The sequence below is a fragment of the Schistocerca serialis genome, chromosome 8, assembly GCF_023864345.2.
Source record: "Schistocerca serialis cubense isolate TAMUIC-IGC-003099 chromosome 8, iqSchSeri2.2, whole genome shotgun sequence".
NCBI lineage: Eukaryota > Metazoa > Arthropoda > Insecta > Orthoptera > Acrididae > Schistocerca > Schistocerca serialis.
The window spans coordinates 57457877-57472259 of NC_064645.1; the positions used below are offsets into that span (position 1 = coordinate 57457877).

General features: G+C 43.9%; 1 protein-coding gene across 1 annotated transcript in view; it reads left to right on the forward strand.

Annotated features, from left to right (window-relative positions):
- The window catches only part of LOC126416089 (origin recognition complex subunit 6), a 79484-nt gene extending 72597 nt beyond the window's left edge, over positions 1-6887 (forward strand). The window contains exon 7 of the mRNA XM_050083584.1: positions 6585-6887. The gene's annotated coding sequence lies outside the window, so the exon portion shown is untranslated. The remainder of the gene's footprint in view (positions 1-6584) is intronic.
- Positions 6888-14383: the final 7496 nt, after the last annotated feature.

Here is a 14383-nt window from a genome sequence, read left to right on the forward strand (position 1 = left end):
GATCTATCAGCTGCTATCTCAGTTAGCCCCTCTGCGGGAACCTGCCTCCCTGACCTTCCAAGAAATGTGTGACTTACTGTGTAACTATTACCGCAAAAACACCCACGCCGTTGCCGCCCTCGTGGCGTTCTACCGGTGTCGTAAACAACCCCATCAATCTTACCGGGCTTGGGCGGCGGAACTACACGGTCTGAGTAGAAAATGTCAGTTTCTCACGTACACTCATCATGAGTCTTATGCTGATTCAATGGTTAGGGATGCTATTCTACGGCTTGCTCCTAATAAAGAAGTTCGGCAACGTGCCCTCCAACTGGCAAACCCGTCGTTGTCAGATGTTCTAAGCATCGCTCAATCCTTTGAAGTGTCTCACGCTGCTGGCGCGCAAATAGACGCATGGTGTGATGTAGGTGCTGTACATTCAACTTTCGACACGGACAATTTACCTGTTTCACAGGAGAACAAAGATGTGGCGGCGGTTCACTCGCCTAAACAACGTCGCGCTGGGCCGCAACGCTCGCAGCGAAAACAGCAACCACAGAAGCAGGTTCGTTCCGCACTTCCTTCTTGTCCACGTTGTTTCGTACAGCATGACAGGGCCGAGTGTCCAGAATGTTGGGCCACGTGTAATTCATGTAGGAAAAAAGGCCACATTGCTTCTGTGTGTCAGTCCCCTAAAGTTCCTGTCGACGAGGACGAGGCTTCGGACATGGATGTTAACTGTGTGCTTTCTCGAACAAATAAGTTGTTTGTTACTGTTCGTGTTCTGGATAAAGACATTTGCAGGCAAGTGGACACTGGCTCTGCAGTAACTCTCATTAATTCTCGCACGTATTTGGAGTAGGGCTCCCCTCCCTTGTCTCCAGTTACGCGAAATCTGAGAACTTACAATAAACAGAAAATTCCTATCATTGGCCAGTTTGATGCTTCCACTGCCTACAAGTCTGTTGTTAGGCCCCTCACGTTTTATGTGGTGGATCATGCGGGCACTGAAAACCTGTTCGGCTATGATGCTTTCCATTTGTTCGGGTTCTCCATTGATGATGATGTGCACCTCATATCTGAGGATATTCCGTATCAACAGCTGGATGGATTGTGTTCTGAATTTTCGTCCGTGTTCTCTGCTGGTCTGGGTCGTGCCAAGGATTTTGAGGCCCACATTACACTTAAACCTACAGCTCGCCCTAAGTTTTTCCGGGCACGCCCTATTCCGGTGGCGTTGCGTGCACCTGTCAAGGCTGAGATAGACAGGTTAACAGCTTCAGGGATTCTCCTTCCTGTTACCTCCAGTGAATGGGCATCGCCAGTCGTGGTGGTTTCTAAACCAAACGGGAGTCTGCTATTGTGTGGTGATTTTAAAGCCACCGTTAACGCTTAGAGCCTCATTGACACTTATCCTCTTCCCTGTCCTGAGGAGTTATTTACCAAGCTCGCTGGGGGACAGTTCTTTTCCAAACTTGACTTATTGGCGGCGTACCATCAGTTGCCGTTGGATGCTTCTTCCAAGGAATTTCTCGTCATCAACACTCCTTGTGGGTTGTATCAGTACCAGCGGTTACCATTTGGCGTCGCTAGCGTGCCGGCCATTTTTCAGCGGTTTTTGGAACAGCTCACGGCTTCCGTTCCCGGCTGCATCAACTATCTGCATGACATTGTTGTCACGGGGGCCTCCACTGAGGAGCACCTTCGCAATTTGTGTTCACTGTTTCGGGTTATGCATTCGGCTAGGTTGAAGTGCAATCTGGACAAGTCACAGTTCTTCCAACCCTCCATTGTGTATCTTGGTTTCCACTTGTCCCGTGAGGGTATACGTCCTCTACGTCAGCACGTTGCAGCCATTAACGCTCTATCCCGGCCGTCTACGGTCAAAGAACTTCAAGCGTTTCTAGGCAAGATTGCTTATTATCACAAATTCATTCCATCCGCGGCGGCGGTAGCTCATCCTCTGCATCAGCTGTTATGCAAAAACGTCCCTTTCTGTTGGTCCGACGAGTGTGAGCAGGCTTTTGTCCGCCTGAAGGCTCATTTGCAGTCGGCGCCTTGTCTTGCCACATTCCGTCCAGGTCAGCACTTGGTTCTGGCGACTGATGCATCACAGTATGGCCTAGGGGCTGTTCTCGCCCATCGGCATGAGGATGGGTCGGAACGACCCATCACCTATGCTTCCATGACCCTCAACGATGCGCAACGGCGTTACTCTCAAATCAAAAAGGAGGCGCTCGCTATCATTTATGCTGTAAAAAAGTTCAGCGTTTTTTTGTATGGTTCTAAGTTTCACCTCATCCCCGACCACAAGCCGCTGGTCTCTCTGTTTGAGCGCCTTGTCCGCACTTTCAAAAGCCAGATGAAAAAATTCCTTAGTGATTTTTCCACAGATGACTCTCTGCTGCAATTTCTGAGTTCTTATCGCTTCACGCCTATGGGTGATCGCAGCCCTGCTGAACTCTTGCATGGCCGCCAACCACGCACTCTACTGCACCTGCTTCACCCTGTCAGGCCTTGTGCTGTGTTCCCTAGTACGGGAAAATACTCTGTGGGCGCCGACGTGTGGGCACGAGGGTATGGATCTCGCCCTAAATGGATTCCAGGGGTGGTCAAGGCTCTTCGCGGGCGCCGGCTTTGTGAAATACGTACGGACGACGGCATGGTTGTTCGCCATTACGACCAGATGCGCCCACGAGTGGTGGCCATGCCGGTGTCACCGTCCCTTCCTTCGCCTCCACCAGCCCGAGAAGCCAGTCCTGTCGCTGCTGCCGATCTACCGTACGTGTTGATGCAGCCGACGTTGCTACCGCTTCCGAGTACGCCGGAACCGGCCCCAGTCGCGACGCCGCCTTCTCCGGGACCCATCTCGCTGGAGCACACCCCCAGGTCCACGACACCTATGGCTGCTTCTCCGGAGTTTTCACCCATCATCTCGTCTAGGAGGCACGTTCCATGCACGAGCTTCCGTCCTGGACATTTTCGACCATACTCTCGTGTCTCTTCGCGGGATCTTCTCGGGGCCTCACAAGACGCCATGGATGTCTCCGCACTGTCCATGTCTCCAAGGAAGTGAGTGTTTTTTTTTCAAGGGGGAAAAGTGTTGTGACAGTGCCACGACATTTAACAGTGCCGCCACGACAGTACGCGCAAACGGCGATAGAGGCGCTCCGCAACTCGGCTGAGTGCGGGAGCGCCACCTAGCTACGAACGGCTCCGGCCGTATATCACGGCACGTCAGTCGAATGAGAGATACTGAGTTGTTGTCATGTAACCAGCTATTGTTTCTAAGTGAGTGTGTTTGAATATCCAAGCAATTATTGGTGATTAAAGGTTATAACATGCACCTCCTGTTTCTAACGTGTTGTGATATTGTTCATTACCATACGAAAGGTCCACATGCAAGACTTAAAAAAAGCACCCATCCACCATATCTTTGTACAGTCCTTTCGCTTAGTACCAGTATTCTTGTGAATGTTTTTGCAGTGTTTTTCGTATGTGTTGTTCTGGTCATGTGTAATCCAGTCAGGCTAAATAAGCAATAAACAAACACCCTACACCATCAGTGTCAATTGTGAAAATAGCCATGCCATATGAGGTTTCACCCCCTCCCCTCCACCTCTCCCGAGAGAGGGGGGAGGGCTTCCCCCTTCCCCCCCACCCCCACCCCATCAGGCTTATGGCTGGTATGTTGTGGCCTGCAACAGCTTCCCCGTCTGTGTCTGCATCTCAGAGTTGCATTTACATCCAGTGTCCTTGACTATCTGTTGGATCTACGTCTACATCTATACCCTGCAGACCACCATGAGGTGTATGGCAGAGGGTACATCCAAATGTACCAGTTATTTGGGTTTCTTGCTGTTCCGTTCATGTATGTAGCATGGGAAGAATGATTGTTTGAATGCCTCTGTGTGTGCTGTAATTATTCTAATCTTGTCCTCGTGATCCCTACGTGAACAATATGTAGAGGGTTGTAGTATATCCCTAGAGTCATTTAAAGCCAGTTCTTGAAACTTTGTTAGTAGACTTTCTTGGGATAGTTTATGTCTATCTTCAAGAGAGTACCAGTTCAGTTCCTTCAGTATCTCTTGACACTTTCCTATGGGTCAAAAAACCTGTGACCATTCATGCGGCCCTTCTCTGTATACATTCAATATCCCCTGTTCTATTTGATGTGTGTTCCACACATTTGAGCAATATTTTAGAACTGGTTGCACAAGTAATTTGTAAGCAATCTCCTTTGTAAACGATTGCACTTCCCCAGTATTCTATCAATAAACCAAAATCTACTACCTGCTTTACCTACAACTGAGCCTATGTGATCATTCCGTTTCATGTCCCTAAAAGGCATTACACCCAGGTATGATTCCATCAGTGACTCCGTGATATTGTAGTCATAGGATACTGTATTTTTTCTTTGTGTGATGTGCACAATTTTATGTTTTTGAATATTTAAAGCAAGTTGACAATCTTTGCATCACTTCGAAATCTTATCACAATCGTTTCATGTCCCTAAAAGGCATTACACCCAGGTATGATTCCATCAGTGACTCCGTGATATTGTAGTCATAGGATACTGTATTTTTTCTTTGTGTGATGTGCACAATTTTATGTTTTTGAATATTTAAAGCAAGTTGACAATCTTTGCATCACTTCGAAATCTTATCACAATCTGACTTAATACTTGAAGAACCAACGGGAAAAATGGTGGGTGTCACTTTTTTGTTGAAAATGAGTTAGGTGTGGCAATGCAGAACTGATGACACAGAATGCACATACAGTGTTATACAGCAAGGACACTGATAGTGATTGTGTAGTAATGATCTGAAAATTACCTATGAGTGGGAACAATGCTAGATGTCAATTGTGGCATAGGAAAAAATGATGACTGTCATTCCAGCATGTTTCCGAATCTGTTTCTTTTATTCTGTATTCCTTGCAAACTCTGCTGGCAGCCCCGCTGTTATTGTTGTCAGTCTTTTGTTTTTATAACTATTACCCTATGGACATTATTTATTTGCAAGACAATAACATGGGAAATGTAGAAGATGACATAGATGACTCTCAAAATGTATGTAACACAGAGAAGTCTTTTAAGAAGAGAAGAAGCTATGGCAGAATGTTCAAGCTAATGATGACACTGTGTTTATCATCTCATGACTCCGACCAAGACTATAAGTGTAAGACATTAAAATGTTTTGAAAATGTGTGTGTTGAAGAGATATCACAAATTCTTAAAGAATTTTATCAAATGAGATGTTACGATGAGCAAAATTTTTGCTTATTTGGACTGATGTGTATAAACCCAATAAAACAGCATAGCCTAGACAAGATTTGCATCACTTCTCAGATCTTGGACCTGCTTTTTATCACTTCTGTTCAAGAAGTAGTGCTCTTTTGAATTCAGTCGGTGAAGAAGCTGTTGTTACAACAAGAGATGAGAACTCTTTTTTAAAAAAAATTCCAAAGGTATTACAATGGTGCATGGGAGAGTTCACCAGTAAAGCAACCTCTCCATGGCCCATGTCGCCATGAAGTTGAGGATACAGCTAATGAGCTAAATCTTTGAGAATTCTTCCCTCTGGATTACGAGGGTGGTTTGAAAAGTTCTCGGAATCACCACGGGAGGTCAGCACTGTTCATTGGGCTGTTGCCTGTAAACACATGCCACATCAGTGCTCTTGGAAGAGAGCTATGGCAATGATGTGGTTCTGTTGTTGTTCCTGTGTAGTGATTTGCAAAGATGGAAAAAAACCTAGATTCAAGCAGTAATTAAGTATTTCGTAAAGAAAGGTATGAAAGCAAAGGAGATTCATGCCGATTTCCAGAATACACTGGGGTACTCTGCTCCTTCATATTCAGCTGTTGCCAAGTGGACAAATGAATTTAAATTTGGTCAGGAGAGCTTAGATAATGATCCGCGCAGTGGTTGGCCAATCATTGCAAAAGTGCACAAAATGGTCATGGAGGATCGCCGATTGAAAGTGCGTGAAATTGCTCATGCTTTCCAGATGTCATCTGAAGGGTATATCATATTTTAACTGAAGAATTAGTAACAAAAAAATTATCTGCATGATGGGTGCCGCGACTCTTGATGCGCGCTCGCACACATGTGCGTCACCATGGCAAAATTACACGAACTAAGGTATGAATTGTTGCCACACCTGCCATGTTCACCTGATATGGCACTGTCAGACTTCCATCTCTTCCCAAAACTGAAAATTTTTCTTGATGGATGAAGATTCAGCTTCAAACGAAGAATTGATAGCTGGAGTTGACAACTATTTTGTAGGCCTGGAGGAAACTCATTTTTGAGATGGGATCAAGGCACTGGAATGTCTTTGGAATAAGTGCATTAACCTACAAGGAGACTACATTGAAAAATGTAAAAAGTTTGAGTGATGTAAGTACTCTTTTGCTATTGCATTCCGAGAACTCTTCAAACCACCCTCGTATTTGTACAACTGTAAGATGGTTACTCTAATTTAATGCTCTTAAAATAAAACAAAATATCTGGCACTGTTGTTTTAGTATTAATCTTTCATTACAAGAAATCAATTTCTGTAGTTACGAAGAAAAATAATATCCTTTACGCTCTGTTGCAGATCTCATCACACTCTTACTTGAAAAGTTTCGGGACCTCCAACACTTGACGCGGTTTTGCAGCCCAGCAGCAAGGGCATGCTAAATGAAAACAGCCGTTTTATGAGACGAAAAAAATCAAAGAGCAAGTGTCAGAAAACAGCAAAGTATTCGGTGCAGCAGTGAGAACTAAAGACATCGCCTTACATGTATTATTTCAGTGTCACATATCTGACATTCATTGTTGTTTCTGATAATAGTGTGTAGTAAAATTTGAAAATTGGATGTAGTGACTGTAATATTAAAATAAAAATTATAAAATTTATTAACAACATGAGACAATAAAGTACTCCCAAGTATTAGTGCACATAGTTTCACACTACACACCCAAGCTTTGATCGTAAAGGGTTTCAAACTTTAAATTGCATCTCCTGAAAAGCTTATTCCAAATGACGTCCATCATTTTTCCCATTGCCTCTTCTTTCAGACAGCACTTCATTACAGATAACTGCATCATCTACAAAAAGTCTATGGTTACTGTTAATATTCTCTGTAAAGTCATTAATATACAATATGAACAGCAAGGGTCCCAACACAGTTCTCCGGGACACATTCGAAGTCACTTCTACATCTGATGGTGACTTTCCATACAAGATAACATGCTGCGTTTTCTCCTTACCAAAAAGTCCTCAATCCAGTCACAAATTTCACTTGATACCCAATTTGATCATACTTTTGACTATCTGCGTAGGTGTGGTACTGAGTCAAATGCTTTTCGGAAATCAAGAAATACCGCATCCACCTGCCTGCCTTCATCCAAATCGTCAGTATGTCATGTGAGAAAAGGGTGAGTTGGGTTTCACATCATTGATATTTATGGAATCCATGCTGGTTGGCAAGGAGGTGGTCATTCTGTTCAAGCTACCTCATTACGGCAGGTCAGAATATGTTCTACGATTCTACAGCAAATCTATGTCAAGGATACTGGATGGTAGTTTTGTGGATCACTTTTGCTATCCTCCTTGTAGACAGGTGTGACCTGTGCTTTTTGCCAAGAACTGTGCTTGGTGTTTTGATCGAGGGATCTACAATAGATTATAGATAGAAGAGCAGCTAATTCAGCTACAAAGCCATTATATAATCTGATAGGGATTCGATTGTGTCCTGGAGCTCTTTTCAATTTTAACAATTCCAGCTGTTTCTCAACATCACTGACACTAATACTTATTTCAGTCATCTTTTCAGGGGTACAAGGATTAAATTGGGGGCAATTCTTATGGATTTTCCTTTGCAAAGGAACATTTGAAAATGGAATTAGGCATTTCAGCTGTTGCTTTGCTATTCTGTTCCAATTCCTGCCTCATTCACTTGGGACTGGACACTTTACTGTGGTGCCACTAACAGCCTTTGCATACGAACAGACTTTATTTGGGTTTTGTGAAAGATCATTTGACAGTATTAAGCTACAGTAGTCATTGAAGGCTTCGTTCTCTTGATGGCCAAACATGTTTCATTTAGCTTCTCTGTATCTAGAGCCCTGTGGTTTGTTTTACACCTGTTATAAAGTAATCTCTGTTTCTACAGTGACTCTTTACCATGGAAGGTCCCTCCCATTATGAATTGTTCTACTGGGTACATATCTATCCAGTGTATGCTCAGTTATTCTTTTAAACCTGAGTCACAGTTTCTCTAAATGCTCCTGACCTGTGCTGAAAGTTTCAAGCTCCTCATTGAGATATGACACTACTGATTTTTTATCTGGTTTACTGAACATACATCTTTCTGCTTATTAACATGTTTCTGTTTGTTGTAGTTTTCCTTTGTACTTTGGTAATCATCGTTGCCACAACCGCACCGTGTTCACTGATACCAGTTTTGACGTGGACGCCCTCAAGGAGATTGTCTATTTCTTGGCATTAGATCCAATATGTTTCCATCACGAGTGCGGTTCTGAACTATCTTTTCCAGGTAGGCATTTCTTAATGACACCTACCACTAACAAAACTGTAATTTTCTCACTTGATTGTTGGATGTTTAAAATCTCCACTGATGATTACACTGTGACGGGGGAACTTGCATACAAGTGAAATGAGGTTTTCTGTAAGCATTGGGTTACATCAAGAGACGAGTGTGGTGGGTGATAGAACAATCCAGTTATCATTTTATGCCCAAGACTGATACTCAGTGTGCCCATCAATCTCACACGCAGCTTCAGTTTCTATCTTGATTTCATGTTTACTGCGACAGATCTCCATTTCCCATTTGCCTAGCCGTTCGTTTACCCATAAATTCCCCCCCCCCCCCCCCCCCCCCAAATCTCACTGCTATCAGTTTCAGATTTCAACCAGCTTTCTGTACCTAGTATTGTGTGAGCTTCACTGCTTTTCAGGAGCTCTTCAAATTCTGGCACTTCATTGTGAATGTTTTGGCAATTAACAACCTGTATGAGACTTTTCTTTCAATCCTACATTAATACTTCTGGGTTTCCTACAGCTATCATTATCTGAACTGGATGGAAGATTGCCTAATTTAAAAACACCCTTGTCTCTACGCCACACACAGTCAGCTACCCGAGTAGCAGCCTCTGATGCGTAGTGTGTACCTCACTCATTTAGTGAGACCCTACAGTTCTCAACCCTGTGGTGCAAAGTTCAGGAAGTCACAGAGCCTTCGAAGTCTCTGGTTCAGTTCTTCCACTTGACTCAGAACCAAAGGGCCACAATCAGTTCCGGGCAATATACTGCAAATTGTGAGTCCATTAAAACTCCATGCGCAAGGCTGGTCTTCTCATCTTGTCTGCCAGTCACTGGATTGGCACAAGTACGACCTCTGAGCCCAGATGACAGGCCTCATTTGTTCCAACGTGTGCCACAGTCTGCAGTTGGATGCAGCCTTTTCCCTCAATGGCCGCAGTTATAGCCTCTTCAACATGCTGTATGAGGCCACCAGGCTACACACTGAGTGCACCAGGTGTCCTTTCGTGTCCCTTGCATCCATTTCCATAAGGCATTTGTCATACATTTGAACTGCCAACAATTAATCCGTGTAGTCCCTGTCCTTTTGTGTTTCCCTCCTCTTGGTATAGGACAAACAGATTTCCCCAAAACAGGTGAAGCGAGTCCCACAGGCTTAGTTTCAGTGAAAGACAGCACCTGAAATTTGTTGATTAGGGGGATCGGTGCAACGCTGTGAGTCCTTCCTGGTCTCTGTCCACCCTGTACAGGAGGTCTAGCTCTCCCGTTGAGATGCCTCTGGCAGTCAAGTGAATGAGTACTGACAGATCCCGTACTTACTGCAGAGGACAAGGGATCCACAGGAGCGGATAGTACTTGAGGTACCTTTGGTACTGGTACCACAGGTACATGACTTTCGGAAGCTCTTCCAACGTGACGACTCACGGCAGCTGCCAGTCATTTGACAGTAGTAGAGAGATTTCCAGCTCCTTGCAAATGTCGACCAACTCACTCCGTTTTTGAGAACAGCGTTCACAGTGGGGCTGCATTTTAGCTGGTGTAATGTATTACAGGGCAGTGAATAAATAACTTTAAAGTAAGCTTGCTGATTATCTTTTAATCTGTTGAGCTAAAAATTTGCTAATTCCCTGTAAGAATTGAAGCAAATACACAAAACAAGATTTCTATTAAGGCAAAAGAAGAATGTATGGTAAAAATTACTAGATTCCCAAAACATTATGAGGTTAGTTATAGTTGTCAGCAAACTTGAAAATAGAGTTAATATATGGTAAATGTAAATAACATATTACTCCTCTATTAGAGGAGAACTAGATCCAACACAATATGTCAGAATATCTGCTACAGTAACAAAATCACAAACACTGATTTATTACAAATTAGACTATGCATAGAACAATGGAAGCTTCCAAAAATTCTCAAAAATGCTCATTTGTTTGCATTTATATGCAGCGAAATTTAGGGGACATCTAGTCTTTGGCAGCAATTGTGAATCACAAACTCTAATTTGCTGTGAAACATATTACATATACAAAACACTGATACCAGCAACTTTGAAAATATAGTTTTGTAAGTGTCCGAAAAGTCTTAGACATCACCTGTTTCTCATGTAATTGTATAATGAAATTAGAAAGTGATTGTTTTGAATGAGGATAGGGCTACTAAATTTGAGTCTACAATTGACAATAACAGTATAAGTTTATCGTGGCACTCACAAATGCTTGACATTTCAAAATATATTAATAAAAATTGATATTGATACAGTCATTGAAAGACTATGCAGAAGTGACATGAACACTAAATACACTAGAATTTCAAATCGGCCCATGAATCCTGTACACGCGGTATCACACAAGGAAAATTCCAAAATTGCACAGATATTTCACATAGCTGTTTCTATGTCAACTTCTTCAACAGTGTGTGAAGAACAACAATGCAGTGTTCGTTTATCTCGGTCAGAATCACTAAAATGTGCAGCACCAGCAAAGCACGTCTTCTGCCTGTTGCAGCTAATCTGTCTCTTTTCATATAGTTTTTGCTCTTTACAGCACTGTGTAGTGATATGTGTCTTAACATATGTTATCTTTGTCTCCTATTCCAGTCAGTTTTCTTCACACATTATTTTCCTCATAAATTACGCCAGAACCTTTTCATTTCTTATTTTATTGATATGCTTAATTACCAACACCCTGTATAAAACCATATCTCAAATGCTTTGGATGTCTTCTTCAAGGGTTTTGCACTGCACAATACACTTACAGTCCAAAAAGTTTTGAGACTGCATTAATAAAAAGTAGGGAAACATTGAGATGCTGATTTTAATGCTTGAGATGCCTTCTGTATAGCTTACTCTCACTTGAGTACAATGCTCAGAATGTTTGTACAATCTTATGAAACGGTGACAAACTTCCTTCCTTGGGATGTGCAACTCCCTGGCCACACTGACTTAATGTCTGTTATTTCACCAAAACATTGACACCCTCATTTGACTAACTGCACTTTGTTGTTTTGTCGTAGGTTTTATTGTCATCGTGTTTGGTCAGTAGTTGAGATGTGCAGGACAAACTTTGCAAACATCTTTTTCTTCTTCAGAACATTCCAAAGAATGTCTTGAGCACAGGATGTAGAGATGTCGCTCCATTGTGATTTGTGACACAATAGCGTTGACACACTGTGGCCGCGTGCCCACTGCTGCAGCTGGTCACATCTGGCTTGTCAAATGCACATCTGTTGTTTACAGTTGTCCGACCTGCACGATAGTTACTGTGCTTTTTGGGCTGATGGTGTACATTCTCAAACAACAGAAACTCCAAATAGGAATATCAACAATGTAGAAAAAGACAGATTGCTGCTTATTGTAAAGAAGAAACATCAAATTGCTGACAGGCACATTGAAAATACAATTACATAAAGCTTTCACCCCCAGCCTTCCTCAGTAAAACACACACACACACACACACACACACACACACACACACACACAAACGCATGCGTGCACATGACCACCAACTCCAGCTCTTGGGCCAGAATGTATGGAGTGTGCAGGTACTAGATTGCCAACAGGCACAGCATCAGGTGGCTGCGGGGAAGGGTAGGTGGGGAAAAAAGGAGAGGTGTGGGGAAAGATAGACGGATGTGTTGGCAGAGGACTGCAAATAAACAGGGTGGGACATGAGAGTGGGGAGGAGATGATAGTACGGAGGGGGTGGATGGTGTGTGGACAGTATGTTACTGTGGGTTGAGGCCGGGATAATTACAGGAGTGGAGAATGTGTTGTAAGGATAATTCCCATCTGTACAGTTCAGAAAAGCTGATGGTGGAAGGAAGGATCCAGAAGACTCAGGTAGTGAAGCAGCCACTGAAATCAGCCTTGTTATATTCAGCTGCATGTTGTGCCACAGAGTGGTCTACTTTGCTCTTGCCCACAGTTTGGCCGTGGCCGTTCATCTGGACAGCTGGTTGGTTGTCATACCAATATAAAAAGCTGCACAATGATTGCAATGGTGCTGGTAAATGACACGGGTGCTTTTGCAGGTTGCCTGGACGCTGATGGGTAGGATAAACCTGTGACAGGACTGGAATAGAAAGTTCTGGGTGAGTGAACTGGGCTGGTTTTGCACTTGGGTCTTCTGCAGGGATATGATCCTTGTGGAAAGGGGTTGGGATCAGGAGTGGCATAAGGGATGGACTAGGATGTTGCGGAGGTTGGGTGGACAACGGAACACCACTTTAGGATAGCTAGGAAGTATCTTGAATAGGATGTCCCTCATTTCAGAGCACAATGGTAGGTAATCAAAGCTCTGGTGGAGGATGTGGTTCAGTTGTTCCAGTCTGGGGTGGTACTGGTTGATGAAAGGGACACTCCTTCATGGCTGGTTTTTGGGGGTGGTGGGAGGATTGGGGTTGTGAGGGGAAATGGCATGGGAGATCTGTTCATGGACTAGGTTTGGGAGTAGTCCCTGTCGGTGAAGGCCTTGGTGAGACCCTCAGCATACTGAGCAAGGGAGTTTTTGTTACTGCTGATATGCCATCCCATGGTGGCCAGGCTTTATGAGAGGGATTTTTTGGTGTGAAAGGATGACAGCTGTCAAAATGCAGGTACTGTTCGTGGTTAGGGGGTTTAATGTGGACTGAGGTGCAGATGGAGCTATCAGAGAGGTGAAGGTCAACATCTAGGAAGGTGGCATGCTGGGTTAAGGAGGACCATGTGAAGCAGATGGGGGAGAAGGTGTTGAGGTTGTGAAGGAACAGTTTTCTCCTACCATCAGGTGCCAGGCCTCCTCTAAAATAACCATCACATTTATCAGCTCTGCTGCAATTATTTCGCAGCTTCTTATGTTGGTATGACGACCACCCAACCAGCTGTCCATCAGGTTGAACGGCTACTGCTAAACTGTGAACAAGAGCAAAGTAGATTGCCCTGTGATGCAACGTGTGGCTGAACATGACATACTTGATTTCAATGGCTGCTTCACTACCCGAGCCATCTGGATCCTTCCCTCCACCATCGGCTTTTCTGAACTGGGCAGATGTGAGTTATCCTTACAACACATTCTCCGCTACTGTAATTATCTCAGCCTCAATGTACAGTGACATACTGTCCCCACACCCTCCACCCAACAGTTTCCACCCCTTTTGTCCTATTGTCTCCTCCCCATTCTCATCTCCCACTTAGTTTATTTGCAGGCCCTCTGCCAATGCAACCGCCTGTCTTTCCCCACGCCTCTCCATTTTTGCTCCTGCTTTTCCCCATCTCCCTGCCCTACAACCTCCTGACACTGCACCTCTAGGCAGTCTAGTCTCTGCACACTTCACCAGACAGCACCGTCTCTCTCTCCACCTGTACACTACTAGCCCTTCCCCTCCCTCGCCCCATCCAGATTGCTGCTTGCATCCCACACGATGGTAGCATTCCGACCCAAGATGCTGGAGTTGACAGTCGTGTGTGCGTGAAGTGTGCTTGCTTGTGTGTGTGAATGGAGTATATCTCTCTTTTATTGATGAAGGCTCTGACAGAAAGGTTTATGTAACTGCCTTTTCATTGTGCCTTTCTGCAATTTGAGGTGTCTTCTTTGCAGTAAGTAGCAATCTGTCTTTAACTACATTGTTGGTGTACAGTCGTGCTCAAAAGTATCCGAACGACCTGAATTGCATTTCGCCTGATTCACATGCAACCCGCATAACGCAGCTGTCTAGCAGGTCCTCTAATCGCTCCTCGGTGTAGTCGTTGGACTATTGAAAATCGTTCCAACAAGTCACCACTAGAAAACACTGCTCTGTATCGCAATAACTCAAGATGTAAAAGATGTATTTAACACAAAATGACATTAAAAATTTAAGTTATTCACGAG